The 22690-nt window shown below is 35.3% G+C and overlaps 1 pseudogene; it reads left to right on the top strand.

The window, feature by feature from the left end:
* Positions 1-1674: 1674 nt before the first annotated feature.
* LOC133879210 (uncharacterized) overlaps positions 1675-22690 on the top strand; it is a 29009-nt pseudogene continuing 7993 nt past the window's right edge.

The following is a 22690-nucleotide window of genomic DNA, read 5'->3' as shown; positions in this document are numbered from 1 at the left end:
ATTCACTCTAGTTCATTTAAACTGAAGAGGAGTCCGTTAGTATAAAAATAAGGGTAAAATTGTCCTTTTATTTTTTTAAACAATTTTGCCCTTCCACTTAAACTAACTGGTTCCTCTTAAACGACACAAGAAGAGTAATAAATATACTAACCTAGTTGCAAATTAACGGTGTAACATGCTGTTTGAACAAAACATCTCCACATTTGAATGGAAAAGCATCTCAAAATACTTTGTGAACGTACTTAGAAAGTGTTTCTCGATTTCAAAACCGAAAACGACTGTAACTTTGTTTCTTGACTTTAATAAAAGAGGAATGATATATATTTTATTTTTATTCTATTAATATCTCATAATGTCGACCAATAATCTTACCTAATCTTTGATTTATTTATTTATTCTTAATAAAAATTAATTCAGAATTGATCGAAACTGTCACATTACCATTATAATAAAATAATTGTGTGTTAAAAATTAATAATGTCTGTAGCATTAACACGTATCTACGACATGCAGGAAATCAGAAAAGTAAACGTTGCAGAGGAGGTGAAGATCGAGCAATAATAGTTGCAATCAATAGTAATTGTCCTCATTTTCTGTTTAAAAGCTTGTGTTCATGGGCATGTCTTCACGAGGTATTTGAATCGAATCTGAACCATTTTATCTTCGATCTTCATGCGACAATTGTGACCGTTGGTTAACACTTTGCAGACACCGGCCGATGGAATGATCCGTCGAATCGAATGGACTGTATTGTCCGCTTGGTTAGAAGGAAAAGTGGAGAAGCCAAATCCGGATACCCTTTTCTCTCTAACAATTGGCTGGGCTTTCTTCTCCAAGTATCTACGGACTGGTCACTGGAATTCAATCAAGCAGTATGTACCATCTGTGAACTGCTACAACAACTCTCTTTTTTATATTCTATAACGTGATGGTTGTAGAAAGAGGGTAAGAAGATGAGATTAAAAAATGTTACTGTAGAAAACTCACGTTGATCATTAGGAGTAAGCATTTGAGAGTGTAAAAGAGAGAGTTAGTGTAGCATTTCTCTTTGGAGAATGATCGAGAAATACTACATTTACTTCAAAGTACTTACTCAAGTCCCCGTGCTTACTCTTTAACGTAGGAGTGAATATATATTTTCAAGTATTAGGAATTCAGCATTTGAGAGTGTAAAAGAAAGAGTTTGTGTAACATTTTTCTTTGGAGAATGATTGAGAAATGTTACATGTATTTCAAATTAAAATACTCACTTTCATGTGTTTACTCATTAACGTAGTAGTGAATATATATATTTTCAAGTGTTTATCTTTAAGTGCTATCTTTAATGTGATAGTAAAATTTATCATAAATTTTGAATTAATTAATATGTTTCGCATCGATGATAATTTTCAATGTCATATCATAACTTAATAAAGAAGCAAACACTTTGAATAAATTACTTAGAAGTTAAGTAAACTTAGCATTTCTCCTCCTGACTGGTTTCTAAACCATCACCTTGGCAATTATCGTAGTGTTTCCTAACTTTATTGTACGAAGTATGCCATGTGCTTTAAGGAAAGAAGAGAAAAGAAAAAGAAAAAGGAAGAACAGAAACTTTTAGTTTGTGTTACCCAATACCCTCTTAAACCCTCTCTCATTCTCTCATGTAATCTTGGATCTTGTTTGCCTGCAGAGAAAGTTGGTAAGGGAAAGAGAAAGCGAAGGCAAGGGAATCTAAGGGCTAGGATATATGTCATACAATCAATCGAGGTCGGACAAGAACGATACGACACAGTACCGGAAATCCGACAGGCGATCCGCAAGCTCCAATCAGCAGCGGGGCTCCTCAGGTGCTTACGTTAAGGGCGGCGAGCCCGCCCCTTCTCCGTCATACGTGTTATCCTCCGGCCGCAGGTAAGGATTTTGTAACGTGCTTTCTAGTTTCTCATAATATTGAATATAGAAAAAGAATAGAAAATGGATGAAGAATAGAAATGGAACAGATAAAATGCAGAAGATATATTGATTGAATCAAAAGAACATAGGTCTTAGCAATTCGAGAAGCTCAGTTTTCTCCCAAATTACCAAAACTCAAAACAAACTAAAACTCTCAATACAGATTATAAATTCCAAAAGCTATTTAAAGCTCACATAAGAGATAATAAACTAACTACTTCAGCTCAACTAACAAACTCAATCCCAATAAGTTATAGCCCAAAGGGCCTAACCTAATATCCCTTACAATCCTCACCCCCTTCAAACACCTTGCGGCAAGGTGCAGTTTTACAAGAAAAACCCACTAATGCAAATCCTCAAAAATTCTCTAATGGCTTCTATCTGTCCCCGTGTACTGTCTTCTTGAATCCTCAAGAATTCTCCTCAAAAACAGCAAAAATTTCCATCTCTTTTGACTCTTCAAGTTTCAACTCATAGGACATTTACAATTAATTGGAGCCCAAAGCCCAAAAGTAACCCAAAAGCTAAAACCAAGCTAGAACTGTAATTTCTCTGCTTTCACTCCTTCCCTTGTACTTCGTCTTCTTCCCCATTTCTCTTTCGCCTCTTTCAATTCCAGGATCAAAGATCCAACAGCCGCACTCAAGGTCAGTTGGGTAGTTAAGCACAAACAAGTACAAATCCTTGATCACCACCATCTTCGATGTCGCCTTCATCACCGATGTTATTCCTGGATCAAGACTCCAGTTAGCACACCAAAAGAAAAGGGTACCATCCTCCAAATTTCTTCCTAGCTTTGTAACAAAGATAATCTCTGCATCACAATATTGCGCCTCCCTGTCTGAAAAAAATTTTCCGACGACTTTCTCTAACATATCTTCATTCTTGATTTCTTGATGTTGCTGGTGGCACTTCTCCATTTTGGGTTCTTGATTTCTTGATTTTGCGCGTCGTTCGGGTTCAAATCGCCTTAGCTGTTAAACATTTGTTCTTGAATTTCTTCTTCCACGGATTCCACTTTAGTACTGGAAACCTCATCTTTATTCTTGCTTTGCTCATTTCTTGTTTCCTCTCGCACAATCTCACAAGGGTTGTCCCATTCATTTTCTTGAAAATCCGTGACTTCTCTTCGTCCTTCTGTAACTTCATCTTTACTATCGGTTTGTCTTAATGGGGTTAGGGACTCCATAGGGTCAACATATGCAGTAAGTCCAAATTTCACTAAGCATGCTTTAGCAAATTTATCCCAAGTATTTATTAATCCACAAAATTCTACATTTTGAAACCAAATAAGAGCTTCACCCACCATATGAAAAGATGCAATAGGAATTCGGTCCATACCTTGAGTTTGATTAAAATCAAAATATTGGGTTGCTTGGTAAAACCAAATTGCTGGATTCTCCCCATCAAATCTTGGGAAATTCATCCTGTTGAACCGGTGCTGGTAAGGCCTTCCACCTTCAGAACTTTCCCCTTCATAGTAATTTTCAAATTGTTTTCTTTCTTCAATATCTGATCTCATTGTCTTTTCTTGCAACAGAGCGTTCATGGTTGCTGTTAGAGCATCCATTTGTTTCTTGATTTCTGAAAGATGACCCATCTGGTGCTGTAAGGAATGAATGTCACGTTGAATCTGCAACATTGTTGTACCGTCTGTCCTTGTAGAATAGTATATCTCTGATACCATTTGTAACGTGCTTTGTAGTTTCTCATAATATCATATATATATATATATATATATATATATATATAATAGAGGAATCAGCAGAAGGAATGCATAATATTAAAACAAGTGGCATTCCATTAAAATGACAAGTGCACCTACTTTTGTGTAAAAGCATAATATTTAGACAAGTGACATTCCATTAAACTAACAAATGTTTCTATTTTTGTGTAAAAACAGTTTCCCTCCCTATAAAATAATTGTATCTTATTTTTATGTAAAAACAGTTTTTTTTTTTTTTTCAACCGCTTCCAAAAACTGCAGACAATAAATAACCGTTAGTTAATCATTTTCTCCTTCTTGCAATCCCACAAACCTGCTTGCATTAGAAAACCCATCTCCCTCTCTCTTTCGAACTCTACATCTTCATGAAATTCTTATAAAACCTTTTCCCATGCAACAAACCCAGGTGCGCCTTCTCAACAAGTACGTATTCCCACTCTGTTTCTTCAATTCTAATTCCCCTTGGAATTCGTTTTCCTACCATCTAAAAATCATGTGCTGAAGTGTCCGTACGTGCAAACAACAAAATAATAGCTGTTTCTAAACACTACTTGCAAATTTTATTTGACCCGAATAGAACGCATGTTTTCACAAATATTCTGCACCATCGGTAGAAGAAATATAATATAAAATAAATATATATATTCTTTTTCTATTATTTGAGTTGGTCATCCGTTTTCATTTTTTTTTTCCTTATTTTATGTTCTAATTTATATACCAAAAATACAATTCTTTTTCTATTATAGAAGTATTTTTCCAGTTTCTGCGTGTTGTCCATTTTCATATTTTGTCCTTATTTTCTGTTCTAATTTATATATTATTTTTATTTTTGTACTAAAAGTAGTTTTATTTTTTTTTATTTTTTTATTTTTTATTTTTTATTTTAAAAAAAACGTTATATATGCAAAGGATGGTCGGGAAAAAGAAAAAAAAAAAAATCTCTATTAGACATAACTTCTTACTATACCTATGAGGCTATGAATTCACTGGAATCGGAGAAAATATAATAAAAAAAAAATGAAAAGACAATTATTTTTATAATATTAGCATATTGTTTTCATTTATTGTCTTTATTTTATGTTCTAATTTATATATTATTGTTGATTTTTGTGCTAAAAGTATTTTCTTTTATGATATATATGTAAAGGAAGGTCAAGAGAAAAAAAAAAAAAAAAAAAAATCTCATTTTGGCGGGACTTCTTCCTATACTTATCAATTTTATTCAAAACAGAAAAAATATACAAAAAATATAATCCTTACGGTTCCATCCTTTGTCCTTATTTTTGTTTTTGTTTTTTGATAAGAAGAGTCCGTTAAGTAAACTGTGAATTTAAATCGTAAACTGTAAATTTAAATCACTTTGTTTATTGATAGATAATATTGACTTTCAAGGTTTCATATGAACTATAAAAATATACATAAAAGATAACTCTATTCTATTCCATTAGTATTTTTCATTTTTCATTTTTTTGTCAATATTTTCTATGATTCTTTTCTTCTGTTTCCGCTTTTTGTCCTTATTTTTTTTTTTATGTAATACATATATTAATTTTCATTCAAATTGCTTATTTTACCTTTTGTAAATTTTACACCAAATCTCGAAAAATGATGGTAAGAGAGAGTTTCTTATGGTTGTTTTTTGTACGAGGTATGATGATTTTTTAGTTTACGCTGTTTATTGAGTAGTTTTTCCTTTTTACTTTGTGTAATGCAAATTGTTTATGCGCTTAACAAAATTAGCATGCGAGGTTTCATTAGATCCATAGAAGTATACAGAAAATACAATTCTTTTTTATTGTATTAGCATTTTCCATTTTTTGGTGGTTTGTCTTTATTTCCCATGGTTATGTTATTCTATTTACGTTTTTTTATCTGTATTTTCTCTTTTAATTTATGTATTATTTTTAATTCAACTTGCTTATTTTTCATTTTTCCTGTAAAATTTACCTTGAATTTAGGGAAATGATGGTGATAGATAAAAATAAACTACATATATTATATTTTATTATTGTTTAAAAAGTAAAAATACATAGAGTTTGATCTTTATTTAGGAAAAAATAAGAGTCTTTACACTTTCATAGTATTCCTCTCAAAGTTATTTAGATCCCAAAATCTTAAGGTTTTGCGATGTTCATAAACCCAACCTAATAGACCTAGAAGACTTATTTTTATTGAAGTCTTATTCGCATGAAATTCTTATCCAGCACCATATGCTAAACCTTTGTCAGTTCTTCATGAAATTAATTATACCATCCCTTTAAAATAATTTGGTACGTTAGAATTGAAATAGACATATCTAAAATCATTTAATGATTTCTTAGTCCCATACCAAATTAAGATTTGGGAAACAATATATGTTATATATACGTAAATAATTTATCATTGTCTAATTTGTTTAACAATTTAGAAAAAGGTTGGTTATTCTTAAGTACATTATTTTTGTTATTTTTTTGTAAATTAAAATCTGAAAATAAAAAAAAAAAAAAAAAAATTAAAAACAATCCGTGCATTGCACGGGTTACATGCTCGTTGAATATAGAAAAGGAATAGAAAATGGATGAAGAATAGAAATGGAATGGATAAAATGCAGAAGATATATTGATTGAATCAAAAGAACATAGGTCTGAGCAATTCGAGAAGCTCAGTTTTCTCCCAAGTTACGAAAACTCAAAATAAACTAAAACTCTCAATACAGATTTCAAATTCCAAACGCTATTTAAAGCCCACAGATGAGATAACAAACTAACTACTTCAGCCCAACTAACAAACTCAATCCCAATCAGTTATAAACACAAGCCCAAAGGGCCTAACCTGATATCGCTTACAAATTTCTAGGGTTTTGGATTTCCAATCTTTTTGGTTTCTTTTTTTGGGTGCGTGTGTTTCAGTTTGAAGAGGAATAACAATAATGCACAAGGAGGGCAGTCTAGGGCAAGCGTGCCCACTGTGAATTCCTCTTCGTTGGAGTCTAGTAATGTGTCAACGCCGCGTAGTGCTGCTGTACAGAATGGTTCCCATGTGCAGCCCCAATTTCATGGTAAGATTGTTTTTCTAAAAGAGAAAAAAAAAAAATTGTCTTTTAGAGTTATTGTTTATTGCTTTGTGAATTTTGTTGGAGAATGTTGCCATGTTGATGGGTTTTTATTGAAATTCAAGGAAGCGTCATTGAGTTTTATAATGGATACTGCCTGTTTGATTGGGATGGAATTTGTTCATTTTTTGTTTGTTTTTTCACATGGTTTTTTATTTTTATTTTTTTAATGTTGTGTGGTAGGAGCATCTGATATACCGGTTGCAAGCCCAGCTGCCAAGCCAGCTAAGTCGTCGGCTCCTCAGAGAAGCAACCGAACTGTTCCGAAGGTTCCAACTTCTCAACCTGCCTCCATGAGCTCTGACTCAGCAGCTCCCAGAACACCTATAAAGGGTATGACTAGAAGCTTTGGACATAGTTCCACTATGCATGAATTATAAGAATTTTGTTATAATGTGGGAGACTATTTATCTTGACATTGACTTGCAGTAGTAGAATAATATAACTAATGATATGCTTTTAATGGTTTTCTATGGATCAGCCCCTAGAGATGCGTCTAAGGCATTCTCCTTCCAGGTTGGGTCCATAAGTCCTGGTTTCATGAATGGGATGCAGGTATGCTTATGCTCTCACATCCACTAAATGCAATTTGTTTAGTTTTTTTCTCTATAGAATGGCGCTAGACATTTTTCTTAACCTTCTTTAATAGATTCAAATGATTGTGTTGATTTTCATGTTTGTAGGTTCCTGCTCGAACTAGCTCAGCCCCGCCAAATTTGGATGAGCAGAAACGGGACCAGGTTTGTACTTATTTTTTTTTTGAGTCTCGTCTTCTGGTCTGCTTGTCTATTAAAAGTCTGAGACTTAATGGTAGCATCCTCTGTCCTCCCTTCCTTTTCGTCTATTGTTTCAAGTACTATGGAACTTTGCACAATGTACTATTCAAACTTGGTATAATTTTGGTGTACCATTTCCTTTGGTGTTAGGATAATTCAAGTACTCAGTTTGGGATGTAGGAAATTTATCGCGCTTGGCATTTATATTTAATAATTTAAGAAATCTTTGTGTGATTTTTAATCTGCAGGCACGCCACGATTCTTTTAGATCTGCCGCTCCATTGCCAACTCCTTCTGCATCCAAGCAGCAGTTACCTAGGAAGGATGCAGGTGCTGTTAATCAACCTAATACTGGGGAGGCATATCCAGTGCCCAAAGCCAAAAAGGATGCACAAGTCTCACCTGCACCACCAGCAAGCCAACAACAGAAGCCTCCTGGTCTTCCTATGACTGGGATGTCCATGCCAATGCCGTTTCACCAGTCACAGGTTTCTGTGCAATATGGTGGCCCCAACCAGCAGCTTCAATCTCAGGGTATGACAGCTGCCGCTTCGCTTCAAATGCCGTTGCATATGCCTTTAGCGATGAGAAATCCTCCTCAAGTGCAACCGCCTGTGTTTGTTCAAGGTCTCCAACCCCATCCTATGCAGACTCAAGGAATTATTCATCAAAGCCAGGGCTTGAGTTTCACCACTCAAATGGGTCCTCAGTTGCCCCCTCAGTTAAGCAGTATGGGAATCACCATGTCCCCACAGTACTCCCAGCAGCAGGGAGGAAAATTTGGTGTTCCGCGTAAAACTACTGTCAAGATTACTCATCCAGACAGACATGAAGAGTTGAGGCTTGATAAACGGGCAGATTCTTATTCAGATGGCGGGTCATCTGGTCCACGGTCTCGCCCTAATGTGCCTCCTCAATCCCAGCCTATTCCATCGTATGCACCTTCTCATACTATGAGCTTTTATACTCCCAATTCTTTCAATGCCAGTCCTATATACTATCCACCTCAGAGTTCTGTTCCTTTAACAAGTAGCCAGATGGCACCCAGTTCCCAAGCGCCAAGATTTAATTATCAAGTTGGACAGGGTCCCCAAAACATGACGTTCATGAATCCTGCACTTAGTTCCTTACCTGTTAATAAGACTGGGACCCAAATGCATGGCGTGGCAGATCTACCAAACTTGGAACATTCCCGTGATCTACATACTATAATCTCCTCTGCTCCGTCAACAACGATTCCAGTTACAGTTAAGCCAAGTGCTGGTTCTATTGGAGAAAAGGTTGCAGACTCAATGCGGCCAAATAGCTCACACGGTGCTGAAAAGGGTGAATCTCCTAAACATGTGAGACCATCTGGTGAAGCTAGCTCATCACATCCTGAAAGGGATTCTGAGATTTGTTCAGAAAGCTCTTTGCAGCAGTCTAAACATGACACTGAATCATTGGTGTCCAAGTCGATGCCGGTGGCAACTAACCAGTCGGCAGTGTCTGCTGTTATTTCTTCTGAGGGCCTGGTATCCAATCCATTATCTTCTGCTTTGTTTTCTCCATCCGAGGAATCTACAGTAGTTGTGCCTAATAATGAGGGCAGAAGACGGGAAATACTTGGTAGATCAAACTCTATCAAAGATCATCAAAAGAAGACAGGCAAGAAAGGACACATCCAGTCACAGCGTCAGGTACTTTTATGCTGTATGACCCTTTCCTTTAATTATTTTCCAATTTAGTTTAGCCCTTTTTCGTTAATCTTTTTGCAAAAATTGACACCTTTCTACAGGTTAGCAGCCAATCTACTTCAACCTCAAATTTCCATTCTCGGGCTCTAGAGCATGGTATATCTTCTAGCAGTGGACTCTCTGGAGCTGTAGAAGCTAAACCAGCTCTTACTACACCTACGTCTAGTGAAAGTGTTTCATTATCCCGGCCATCACTGTTAACAGTTGGTGGTGCTACTGATGCTTCTGAATTAAGGGTTGAAAGTGTTGGAGAAGGCTCCACCAGTGTCTCATCTGAAATTTCTGGTTCCGGAATCATTGTTGATTCCTTTGAGACTGCTCACCTTGCTAAGCTAGATGAATCATCTTTGCAGAACGAAGAATTACTACATGAAACTGTGTCAAAGGATGAACAAGGAGAAAGCAGATTGCCTGAATTGGAGTTCAAACAAGATGTTCAGAGTAGTGAGATATCATCGGAGCCTGTTTCGTTAAAATCCTCAGAACTTATTAAACATACTGAGGGCAAACAATCTGGACAGGATTCTGATCTGAAGGCAATAACTGCAAGTGATGAGGTCCCAACTTTAGAGACTTCACAGAGAGGGCTCGCTGAACCTGTGGAGTGTCATGCAGAGATGGATGGGACAACTGATTTCTCAGATGCTGGAAGTTCTAATGGTGAGAAGGCCTCAACTTTGGATGTTCCTTCAAGGAGTGATAGCATAGGCAGTAAAGAAGTTGTTACAATGTCTGGTATATCAGATCAGCAGTCTGCTATTCTGACCCCTGATCTTCTGGAAGCAACTTCAAAACATGAAGGGGAAATTGCAGAGAATTTTGGCAGCGGTTTGGTCTCATTTGCAGCATCAGTTTCCAAGGATAAGCCAAGCCTTGATCCGAGTAAGGCAAAGAATACCCTAGTAATGGGAGAATAATAGACAGGCCAAGTGGGGGATCTCGAATTAAACGTCGTGGTAGTGGTGTGGTAGAAGAAGACAGGTGGAGTAAGCTATCTAGTAATTTCAGTTCAGGGAGGGATCCACGTCAGGTACTTTTATGCTGTGTATGACCCTTTCCTTTAATTATTTTCCAATTTAGTTTAGCCCTTTTTCGTTAATCTTTATGCCAAAATTTACACCTTTCTAAAGGATAAGCCAGGCCTTGATCTGAGTAAGGCAAAGAATACTGCTAAAGGAGGAAAGAAGAAAATGAAAGAAATACTTCAGAAAGCCGATGCTGCTGGGACTACTTCTGATCTTTATAATGCATATAAGGGCCTGGATGAAAAGAAAGAAACTGCTGTGTCTACGGAAAGTACTGAGAGCACTTCTAATATTGTGGATGTGAAGCAGGCGCCTGCTGATGCTGTCGAAGTAGATTCTATAGCAAGTGAAATGGCTGGGGCAAGCAAAGCTGAGCTTGATGATTGGGAAGATGCAGCTGACATATCTACACCAAAATTAGAAGTTTCAGATAATGGACAACATGTTATTGGGAGACTTGATAATCATGACAAAGATGAAGAAGTAGTTACAGCCAAAAAATATTCCAGAGATTTCCTCTTGAAATTTGCGGAGCACGATCTTGTCCTTCCAAAAGGTTTTGAGATTTCATCTGAAACAGAGTCCTTGATGAGTGCTAATTTCAATATCTCTCATCATATTGAACGTGATTCATACCCTAGTCCAGGGAGAATAATAGACAGGCCAAGTGGGGGATCTCGAATTAAATGTCGCGGTAGTGGTGTGGTAGAAGAAGACAGGTGGAGTAAGCTATCTAGTAATTTCAGTTCAGGGAGGGACCCACGTCAGGTACTTTTATGCTGTGTATGACCCTTTCCTTCCTTTAATTATTTTCCAATTTAGTTTAGCTCTTTTTCGTTAATCTTTATGCAAAAATTTACACCTTTCTAAAGGATAAGCCAAGCCTTGATCTGAGTAAGGCAAAGAATACTGCTAAAGGAGGAAAGAAGAAGAAGAAAGAAGCTAAAGGAGGAAAGAAGAAGCAGAAAGAAATACTTCAGAAAGCCGATGCTGCTGGACAACAGGTTATTGGGAGACTGGATAATGTTGTTTTTGGGAGACTGGATAATCATGACAAAGATGAAGAAGTGGTTACAGCCAAAAAACCTTCCAGAGATTTCCTCTTGAAATTCACGGAGCAATATCTCGTCCTTCCAAAAGGTTTTGAGATTACATCTGAAACAGAGACCTTGATGAGTGCTAATTTCAATATCTCTCATCATGTTGAACGTGATTCATACCCTAATCCTGGGAGAATAATAGACAGGCCAAGTGGGGGATCTCGAATTGAACGTCGTGGTAGTGGTGTGGTAGAAGAAGATAGGTGGAGTAAGCTATCTGGTAATTTCAGTTCAGGGAGGGATCCACGTCAGGTGGATGAGGAACAAGCAAAGCAAAGGCAAATAAGAGATATTTTAAACAAACTTACTCCAACGAACTTCGAGAAACGTATTGAGCAAGTGAAAGCAATTAACATTGACAATGCTGCCACTCTAATTAGTTTTGTCTCACAGATCTTTGACAGAGCTTTAATGGAGCCTATTTACTGTGAGATGTATGTAAATTTTTGTAGTCATCTGGCTGGGAAGTTGCCTGATTTCAATGAAGATAATGAAAAGGTAACTTTCAAGAGAGTTCTTCTAAACAAGTGCCAGGAGGTATTTGAGAGGGGGGAAAGAGAGCAAGAAGAAGCTAATAAAGCTGAGGGAGAGGGTGAGATCAAACAGTTTGCAGAGCAAACAGAAGAGAAGAGAGTTGAGGCTAGAAGAAGAATGTTGGGTAACATTAGATTAATTGGGGAGTTGTACAAGAAGAAAATGTTGACTGAGCGAGTAATGCACGCATGCTTACACAAATTGCTGGGTCAGTCTCAGGATCCTGATGAAGAAGATCTTGAAGCTTTGTGCAAATTGATCAGTACTACTGGGGAGATGATCGACCATGAAAAAGCTAAGGAGCATATGGATGCATATTTTGATAGAATGAAGACATTATCCAATAATATGAATTTATCTTCTAGGGTCAGGTTCATGTTGAAGGATGCAATTGATTTGAGAAAGAATAAATGGCAGCAGAGGAGGAAGGTTGAAGGGCCGAATTTGATTTCGGAAGTTCACACAGGTGCTTCTACTACTTCTGGACCTCAAGGCGGTCTTGGGAGAGGACCACCTGCAATGTCAAGTGCTCCTGTGGCTGATATACCTTCTAAAACCTTACATTAGGTGTTTTGTACAAGTAACAGAAATATCCTAATCCTATTGCACTGGCAATGAGTAATTGTATGCACAATGAAAATGATATTTTGCCTCTAAATTTGGTGCTAAATCGAGACAGCGAGTGAGATTCGTGCTTAATTTTTGGTTTGTTTTCAATACATTAGGCTCTGTTTGTTTTGATGTTTAGCTGGGAATATTTTTCGGAAAAAAGGTGTCGAAAAAATAGTTCTCTTCGCTGCTTGAGCTTCTATTATTTATAGGCGATCTCAATCCATTACTTACAAGTTTTATAGCTTTGATCACCTTGAAGTTATTAATTTTTGTGAAAACTACAATTAACGTTTGATATTTCATTACTTTTGAAATAAAGTACTCAAACTTTAAAACTTGTCATTACAAATTTTAAAGTTTTGATGTAAACTTTAAAATTTACATCTTTAAATTTTTTTCGATCTTAAACCCCCGTTAAAATTTTTAGTTAAATTCTATCTAAAATTTCCAAAATACCCTTGTGTTTTGTCTTTTAAAATAAATTCAAAAAAATTCAAAAATTCAAGCATGAGTATTTTTGTAAATTCCGTTAAATTCCATCCAACACCTAAATCCTTGCAATTTTTTTTTCTTTATTTTTTTCCTTAAAAAAAAATAAGAAAAAGAAGAATGGTATTTTCAGAATTTTAATAGGATTTAACGAAAAATTCTAACCGAGGGTTAAAATTGAAAGATGAATGTCGTAAATTTACACGTTTTAAAGTTTAAATACTTTATTTCAAAAGTGATGAAAGATCAGAGATGATAAGTGAAATTCTTTCTTAATTTTTTCTTTCTTTTTTCTCTAATTATCTCAACTTCTTGATTTACAATTAATAGCACTCTAGGATTAACAATCACATATCTTACTTTTTGTTTTTGTTTTTTTTTTTTGTTCCTGGGAATCACATGGCTTACTTGGCTTTTCAATGCAAATGGGTGTTTCCAAAGCTCATTGATAACTCTTCCTGTTGCAAAAGGCTGCGATTGGGAGAAGCACAAGGATTTGTGATAACTGTTTCAAAAAGGAGCCACATCAATATTGGATTTTATGATCCAATGGTAATTTTAATAGTCACATCAATTTTGGGAGACAAAAGGAAGACAAAGAGATGATATGTAGCATTACTCTTTTTAGAGAGCCATGAGCAACACAAGAATTGGATCTTCTAAAACAAAGATGAATTTGTCTGATATTTCTATCACATGTCTCTGTTTCCAACTGCCAAAAATAATGGTTTAGAAATTAATATTTGACAAGATGCTAAATAATATCACATTCCTTAAAACTATCGATTGGGATATTTATCATTTGATGATGGCCCTGTCCTAGAAGATTCATAGATAGTAGCCAATGGTATTGCAAATAAATTAGGTCATCTTAAGTGCATATTAGAGTCTATTTAATTTGGTTCCCAAAATGTGTATTTGCAAAAGTAACGATACTCTTCACATCTATTTTGTACTGGCTGACGTGATACGTTTTAAGTGGATTCTCATGCCAGTTACTTCTAACACACTAAGCCGATGTAAAATGAGTGTGATATATAAGTGTGAAAAGTAGCATTACTATTTGACAAATTGGAGAATGTGAAAGAAAGTTATGAAATGAGAACTAAAAAAGTCTGAGGTTATGATGTCTTCTATAGCCTCACATTTTTATCATTAATGAACAAAATTTTCCTCCAAATTATTTTCTCTAAAGACATATATCAGTTTAATAGATTCAACAGGAGAGAAAAACTTTGTCCATTGTTTACAGCACATTCACTCTTCTTTTGAGTTTTGAAAAAGACTAATGAGGAAGGTAAAGCAACAAGGAGTGGTCAAAATGCTTTAGAAATTAAGCAACAATGAGGACTAAAAACTTGTTTGAGATTATGTTAAGGAGCTCAAAAAAGTGTTTTTAGTACATAAAAAGCTGTGCCGAGCAAAAATAAGTTTGGTTGGTAAAAAATGTTTTTGCTCTAAAAAAGCCCAAAACACACTTTTGGAAGAATCTGAAAAATAAAGGGGGTTTTTTTTTTTTTTTTTCCTATAAATCTCTTTCTAACTTTGTCATTAAACAAAAGGTTAAATACTTCATTGGTACCTGACTTTTAAGCGTTTTTAAATTTAATACGTGAGTTTTCATTTGTATCATAGGTGGTACCTGAGTTAAGAGTAAAAATTCATTTGGTACCTTTGTTAAATTTTTCATCTAAATTTTAACGGCTCGTAGGCTTGCCACGCGTCAACCACTGAGGTTGATATGTGGCACTATATAAAAAGTAAAAAATATAAAAAAATAATTTAAAAAAAAAAAAGAAGGATGGTTGAGCCACCCCCCTTGGCCATCATCAGGGTGGCCGAACCACTCTATGGCAAAAAAAATAAATAAATAAATATGGATTTTGGCCCTTGGAGCCACCCCCACCGTGGCCCTAGGAGGTGATTCAGCCATCCTTAAGGGCCAAAACCCATCAAAAAAAAATTTGAGGGTTTGCCCATGCGGGTGGTTCAGGCGCCAAAATCCATCAATTTTTTATTTTATTTTATTTTTTTTGCCATGGGATGGGGGGTGGTTCGGCCACCCAAAATGTGGCCCCTCTTCTTCTTCTTCTTTTTTTTTTTTTTTTTTTTTTTATTATTATTATTATTTTAAATTTATTATTTTATTATTTTGTCATTTATTTATTTTTTATTTTTATATAGTGCCATGTGTTAACCTTAGGAGTTGATACATAACGAGCTATTAAAATTTGAACGGAAAATCTAACAGAGGTACCAAATGAGTTTTTACCCTTAACTCAAGTACCACCTATAATACAAATGAAAATTTAAATACTAAATTTAAAAATGCTTAAAACTCAAATACTAATGAGATATTTAACCTTTAAACAAAAGTTATATTTTTCTAATGCAATCCCAATCGGACTATGAAACAATATAATTTAATGATGATATCTAAAAGTAAATGAGTGTGCGGCAAAAGCCTCATATTTCCACGGTTTCGGCACCTGAGGCTGAGCCATTGCGTCAATCATGGGTTTTTGAGAAATTGGTTGGTTCAAATTGGTTGAAAATTTTCGTATGCATGCACACCACCCATTACAACACCTTCCGATAATTGTTCCTTTTCATCGGATTACGTTATCTCACATCAATCACTTATTACTACGAAAAATGTTAAGAATATTAAATCTTTTACTAAAAGATAGTTCCTAAGATGATGTGGAGCTTATTCATTGAAGATGATCAAAACAATTAATAAAAACAAAATACTACGAGTACTAATGAATAAGCTTCATATCATCTTAGTAATCATCTCCTAGTAAAAGATTTAGTACTCTTAGCATTTCTCATAATAATAAGTGATTGATGTGAAATAAAGTAAAATAAAAATATGAAAAATTGAAAAAATTTATATTTAAATGTGCCTAACCTAATCCCAAACGGTGTAACATCATTATGTTTGTGTGAAACATCTCCGCATTTGAACTGACATGATAATCTCAATCATTTATTTATTTATTTATTAACAATGTATGATCCAAATATTTGTTGGAACTGTCATATCACCATTGTAAAAAAATAATCTTCATATAAAAATGTATTTTTTATCATTAATCTTGCCTCTTTATAAAAGCTATATATTTACGACAGGAAATCAGAAAAGTAGACGATGCAGAGGAGATGAAGAGTGACAGTTGCAATAAAAAATAGTAATTTGTCCTCATTTTCTGTTTTTTTTAACAAAGAAAAAACAAATCTTCATTGCAAAGACTAGCAGATACATCATGATCCTGGCAAAGGATCTAGAGAAAAGGAGCTCGTTTGGCAAATCGATTTTTGTTTTTGTGTTTGAAAATTGTTTTCCAGAACAGAAACAAAAAACCATTTTATGTTGTTTTTTCATTAAAAAAATGTTTGGCAAACTATTTTCAAAAACAGTTTTTAAAATAGAAAACAGCACCCAAGGCGTTTGGACAATTGTTTTCAAAACAGTTTTCACTTAAGAAGAAAATAGAAAATTGTTTGACGCTTCTATATATTTTTTGTTTTCAATTTTTTGTTTCTATCCATTTATTAGGTGATTTCCAAACAGAATTTTGTCAAATTTATGTCATTAGACTTGATAGTGTGTCCCATATTTTTGGATAAACTTGTCCAATAAAATTAAATTAATCAACCATGAAACTGATTGACAAAAAATGATGCAAAAATGATTGACAAAAAATGATGCAAAAATGAAACATTAGCCAATGCTAAAATCAATTCTCAGGAGCTTCCTCCGGACAACCCCTCCCAGCATAACCACAAATCAAACTATTCCACGACACAACATTTCTTTCAAGCATTCCATAAAACATCTTCCATGCATAATCTATCTTCCCACACTCTGAATAAAATTGAACCAAAGAATTCCCGATAAACACATCTCCCTCTAAACCCATCTTAACAACTACCCTCACAAAACCTTACATGAGCTCAGCAAAAACGGAAACGTGAATTTACCAGGCGCAATGCCCCGCAACCACCATCTCAATATAAAGCAAGATAGTATCACCACCATGTCCAGCAGAAGTGTAACTTCCAATCAAAGAATTGTACATGAACAACAACCCAGTAGTTCTCCCATCTCCATTGTAGTCTTCAAAACAATTGTCAAAGAGGAAAGGGATTAACAGGAATAAAGGCTTTGCTTTGGAACTTTGGTAAAAACAATCAAATAGCATCTGAGATTACATACCCATTCCTTCACAAACCATACAAAATACATAAATGCATTCATTGACTCAAAACAAGCCATGTAGAAATGTACTGTATGGCTTGTTCAATTTCATCAAAATTAATTCAAATTAGCCCATAACATATGCAATATCACATTGACCCAAAACATCCAAAAGCCACAGAATTAGAAATCACCCAAAAGTGCGATAAAAAACTTACAAAGAAGTTATCCAAACAAATGCACAGGAATTGAATCAAACAAGCAAACCCACATAAATCAAAAAAACCCACAAAACCTACGAACAAGTGCACTGATTGGAGCCGCCGCAACAGAGGAGTTGATCATTCACACAAAGTTTTCTTCGATCCTCTGGAACACGAGCTGCTAATCAATGGGTTCCTTAAAAATAGAACCAAAACTTGCAATCGATTCCCGGCTCATAGGGTAGATGAAGGCAAATAGGAGGAGAGTGATGGCACTGAGTTGCACTTGGGGGAGTGATTTTTGTCTGAGTTTATAGGTGGGGAATGAATGCGAGCAAGCCGAGCAGGATAAAGAAGGCAAAGAAAAATGGATTTGTGGAGATTAGAACCATGGATCATGGGTATCGTGCGACACTGTGCACTTAAGTTGGAAATAGGATCCGCGCGTGTTTTGAGCGTATTTGGATAGAAAACACAAACCTGTTTTTGGAAACAACTCTAAATTGTTTTCATATTTCATGTTTCATGCGTTTTTGTTTTCTTACGTTTTTGTTTTTAAAACCGGTTGCCAAACGCAAGCAGACAATTTTCAGACACGGTTTTCTGTTTTGGAAACAGAAAACCAGGGCTGGCAAAACGGGTCACCCGACACGATCCGTTACGACCCGCGACCCGTTTAGCCTAGACCAAGACACGACCCGTTTATGTTAACGGGTCGGGGCTCCAGACACGACACGATAATTTCACGGGTCACTCGACACGACCCGTGAGACCCGTTTAACATAATGGGTCGAATCGGGTCAACACGACCCGTTTGACCCGTTTAGCTTAAAAGTTTTATATATATATATATAATTTTTTTTTTTGGGGGGTGTTTTTTGTTGGTATTTAAATGAAATAATAATAATTTTAGCAATTCATCTCTAAACTCCTACTCCTAGTCTCCTAGTAGGCTAGCACCAAATCACTTAATATGTTTAATTGTCTAATCAAATAACAAAAAAAAAAAAAAACACTACAACATCATTACAAATTTACAAATACAAAAAACTGCATCATAATTGTCCACTCTTGAGTCTTGATTTCTTGAATGACCTACATATGCTCATTGTCCATCAGATTGGGTCCAACGCAGGTTAGTTTGACATGCCCATCTTCGTCATTCAACTCCAATACCTAAAGGAAAAAAACAGAATAATTACTGATCAATCACACGTCCACCAATACTAAAAGTGGATTCTAAAGCAATAGTAGAAATAAGAATACTCAAAACATCACGAGCCATGGCAGCTACTTCAGGATAACGAAATTCATTTCATTTCCAAAATGAAAGGATGTCAAATGTCGTGTTCTTCTCCAAATACTTGGGTTCATCCAAATAAAGTTTCAATTGAGTCTTTTGTGCATCAGGATCGACTCCATCAAATGCTATAAAATTTTACATAAAAAGAGATAAAATAAACATAAAATTAGTAAGTGATTATGAATATATATATTAAGTTACTACTTACTAACAAGCTAAGAGTTTAAGAAACTTGTTATATTATTTAAGAATTTAAGAATTTAAGAATCTAAGAATATATATATATATTTGTTTGTGTTTTCACTGTTTTGATTCTTTTGAGTTTTGAATCTTTTGTTTTCAACTTTTCACTTTTCAAATCATTCCCCCCAATTTGACAATTTCCCATTAGGCCATTCTCCTTTTCTTTCTTTTTTTTTTTAACCCAAAAAAGAAATAAGAAAAAAAAAAAAGAGAAGAAATTAATCGTGTCTGGCGGGTCACCCGCGGGTGACCTGCGACCCGACCCGCCAAACCAAGATAAACGGGTAGACCCATTTATGACCCAAACCCGTTTAAGGTAGACCCAAACCCGCTAATTTCGTATCGTGTTCGTATCGAGTTGTCGGATCGTGTCAAAATTACCGACCCTACAAAAAACTGTTTCCAAAACAGATTACCAAACATGCTCAAGACTTCTCCCTAACAATAAGATCTTGAATACAACAAGGATAATCTGTTAAAAAAGCATGTCTTCCCGAGGATACCCTTTTCTCTGGAACAACTGGCTGAGCTTTCTTCTGAAAGTAGTATCTACGGAATGTTCCCTACCAACTGCTACAAACCAACTCCCGATTGAAAGAAACGTGATAGTTATTGAAAGAAAGAAAGCGATTGAAATTAAAAAAATGTTGTCGTACAAAGCTGATGAAACAACTGTCACGCTGCATTAAAGTGTAAGCATTTAAGAGTATAAATCAGAAAATGATTGATAAATATTACTTGTACTTCAAAATACTTGCTCTCAAGTGTTTATTCATTAGCGTGACAATAAACATATATTTTTAAATGTTTATTCTTAAGTGCAGTAAAAATTATCATTAAATTTTGAATTATGCTCCGTTTGTTTCGATATAAAATGGTTTTTGTTGTAAAATATTTTCGACGAAATCACTTTCAGAAAAAATAATTTTTTTGAAAATATTTTTCGGTGTTTGGTTCGCACGAAAAAATTACGAAAGAAGAAAATGTAACTGTCGTCGGAATCTGGCAACGTCCGGTCGCAGTTGTCAGATTCCGACGAGCATGTTTGGCTGAATCCTACCAAAATGGCCGGATTCTGGTCGAACTCTTCCGAATCCAGTCAGATTCCAGATCCCGGTCATTTTGGCCAGATCCAGTCAGATCCCATGGATGATAATTTCAAGTGTTTATTCTTAGGTGCAGTAAAAATTATAGTTAAATTTTGAATAAATTAATATTTTACATGGATGATAATTTTGACTGTCATATCCTAACTTAATAAAGAAGTAAACACTAATTTGAATTTCTCTCTTATTGTGTGGACATGTTAAAAAAAAAATAAAAAAAATAAAAGGAGAAGAAGAAAGAAGTAGACACTTCGACAGTAAATAAAGTAAAAGTAGCATTTCTCTTTCTGATTGGTTTCTAAACCGTCACCTTGGCAATTATTGTACGAAGTATGCCATCTGCTTTAAGGAAAGAAGAGAAAAGAAAAAGGAAGAACAGAAACTTTTAGTTTGTGTTACCCAATGCCCTCTCAAAGGCTCTCTCATTCTCTCATGTAATCTTAGATTCTTAATGGTTATCTTCGCAGGGCCCAAGTTATCCCAGTAATTAAACACCATGCCATTGCCAGGTCTCTCTCTATCTCTCTCTCGCTCTCGTTAAAATTTTTGCTATATTAATTAATGTTCAAATTTCAATGATGGGAATTTCATAGTTGAATCAATTACATACTGATTAGTGCAACCTTAGTGTTGTTTGTTTTTCACCTCTTATGCATAATGCATGCCTTTTGGAATCCAAATCTGCGTGTATGGAGCAAGTACTCCCCTTCTTGTTTTCTAGGATTATAAGGACCAAATAAAGCTTCTCTGCCTTCCTTTGGAGTTCTTTACTATGGATAAGCTACTATTTTACTCCAGGCTATCTTATATATACGATATAGAAAACAATCTCATATTTTTGACACTAGATTTGTTTTATGTAATGTTTTCTAAAGATTATGCTTAAGTATTCTTACTAGATCTTGATACAGGTCTTCTGCATATCAAACCATTTTGAGAAGTGACTAATTATTTCAATATATGGTCATTTTATCTATGCAGCTGGTGTATCAGAAAACTCAAATTGTAGAGAAAGAGTCATTATAAATGTTGCAATACTTGATTAACTGTTCTAGGATTGATCATTTTAAGTTTAAATACTACTCCAATCTGTGAATTTTGTGGATTTATGAAACCCATCTTTTAATAAGGATAGTAAAAGTTGTTTAGACATGCTTAATATCCAATTACAGGTAATCAGGAACTGATGATGCACAAAGCTGAGAAGAAATATGAAGTGGGTAAAGTGGCGGATGAGGAACAGGCAAAGCAAAGGCAAATAAGAGCTATTTTAAACAAACTTACTCCAACGAACTTTGAGAAACTTCTTGAGCAAGGGAAAGCAGTTAACATTGACAATGCTGCCACTCTAACTGGTGTCATCTCACAGATATTTGACAGAGCTTTAATGGAGCCTATTTACTGTGAGATATATGTAACTTTCTGTTGTCATCTGGCTATGGAGTTTCCTGATTTCAATGAAGACAATGAAAAGATAACTTTTAAGAGAGTACTTCTGAACAAGTGCCAGGAGGAATTTGAGAGGGGGGAAAGAGAGCAAGACGAAGAAGCTAATAAAGCTGATGAAGAGGGTCAGATCAAACAGTCTGCAGAGGAAAGAGAAGAGAAGAGAGTTAAGGCTAGAAGACGAATGTTGGGTAACATTAGAGTAATTGGGGAGTTGTACAAGAAGAAAATGTTGACTGAGCGAATAATGCACGCATGCATACAGAAATTTCTGGGTCAGTATCAGGATCCTGATGCAGAAGATGTTGAAGCTTTGTGCAAATTGATGAGTACTATTGGAGAAATGATCGACCATGAAAAAGCTAAGGAGCATATGGATGCATATTTTGATAGAATGAAGACATTATCCAATAATATGAATTTATCTTCTAGGGTCAGGTTCATGTTGAAGGATGCAATTGATTTGAGAAAGAATAAATGGCAGCAGAGGAGAAAAGTTGAAGGGCCGAAAAAGATTGAGGAAGTGCACAGAGATGCTTCTCAAGAACAACAGGCGCAAGTTAGCGGGTTGGGTCATGCTTCGAGCATAAGCCAGTCAGCAAGAAGTGCACCTATGGATTTTGGTTCAAGAGGATCAACGACGTTGTCTTCCCCAAACGCTCAAATGGATGGTTACCGTGGAGTACCGCCTACTCAGGATGTTCGGTCAGAAGAAATACTGTCTTATGAGGCTGGTCTCTCTCTCTCTCTCTCTCTCTCTCTTTTAAATTTTTGTTCTATTAATTAATGATCAAATTTCAATGATTAGAATTCCATAGTTGAATCCATTACATACTGCAGCAACCGTAGTGTTGTTTATTTTTCACTAAATATGCGTGTATGGAGGAAGTTCTCCCCTTTAGTTTTCTTGGATTATAAGGAGTAATGAAAATTTCTCGGCCTTCCTTTGGAGTTCTTTACTTTGGCTAAGCCATCATTTTACTCTAGGCTATCATTTAGTATCATCACTCTAGGTCGTCAACCTGATAAATGTTACAAGGAAGACATCTTATATATATGATATAGAAAAAAAATCTCCTATTTTGGACACTAGATATGTTTTATGTAATGTTTTCTAAACGCCCCACAATTTAAAGTAAAGGAGCATCTTATATATTGGAT

This window comes from Alnus glutinosa, chromosome 10, assembly GCF_958979055.1.
Source record: "Alnus glutinosa chromosome 10, dhAlnGlut1.1, whole genome shotgun sequence".
NCBI lineage: Eukaryota > Viridiplantae > Streptophyta > Magnoliopsida > Fagales > Betulaceae > Alnus > Alnus glutinosa.
Note: the sequence above shows the minus strand (reverse complement) of the source record. Positions and strands in the feature narration are given on the sequence as shown.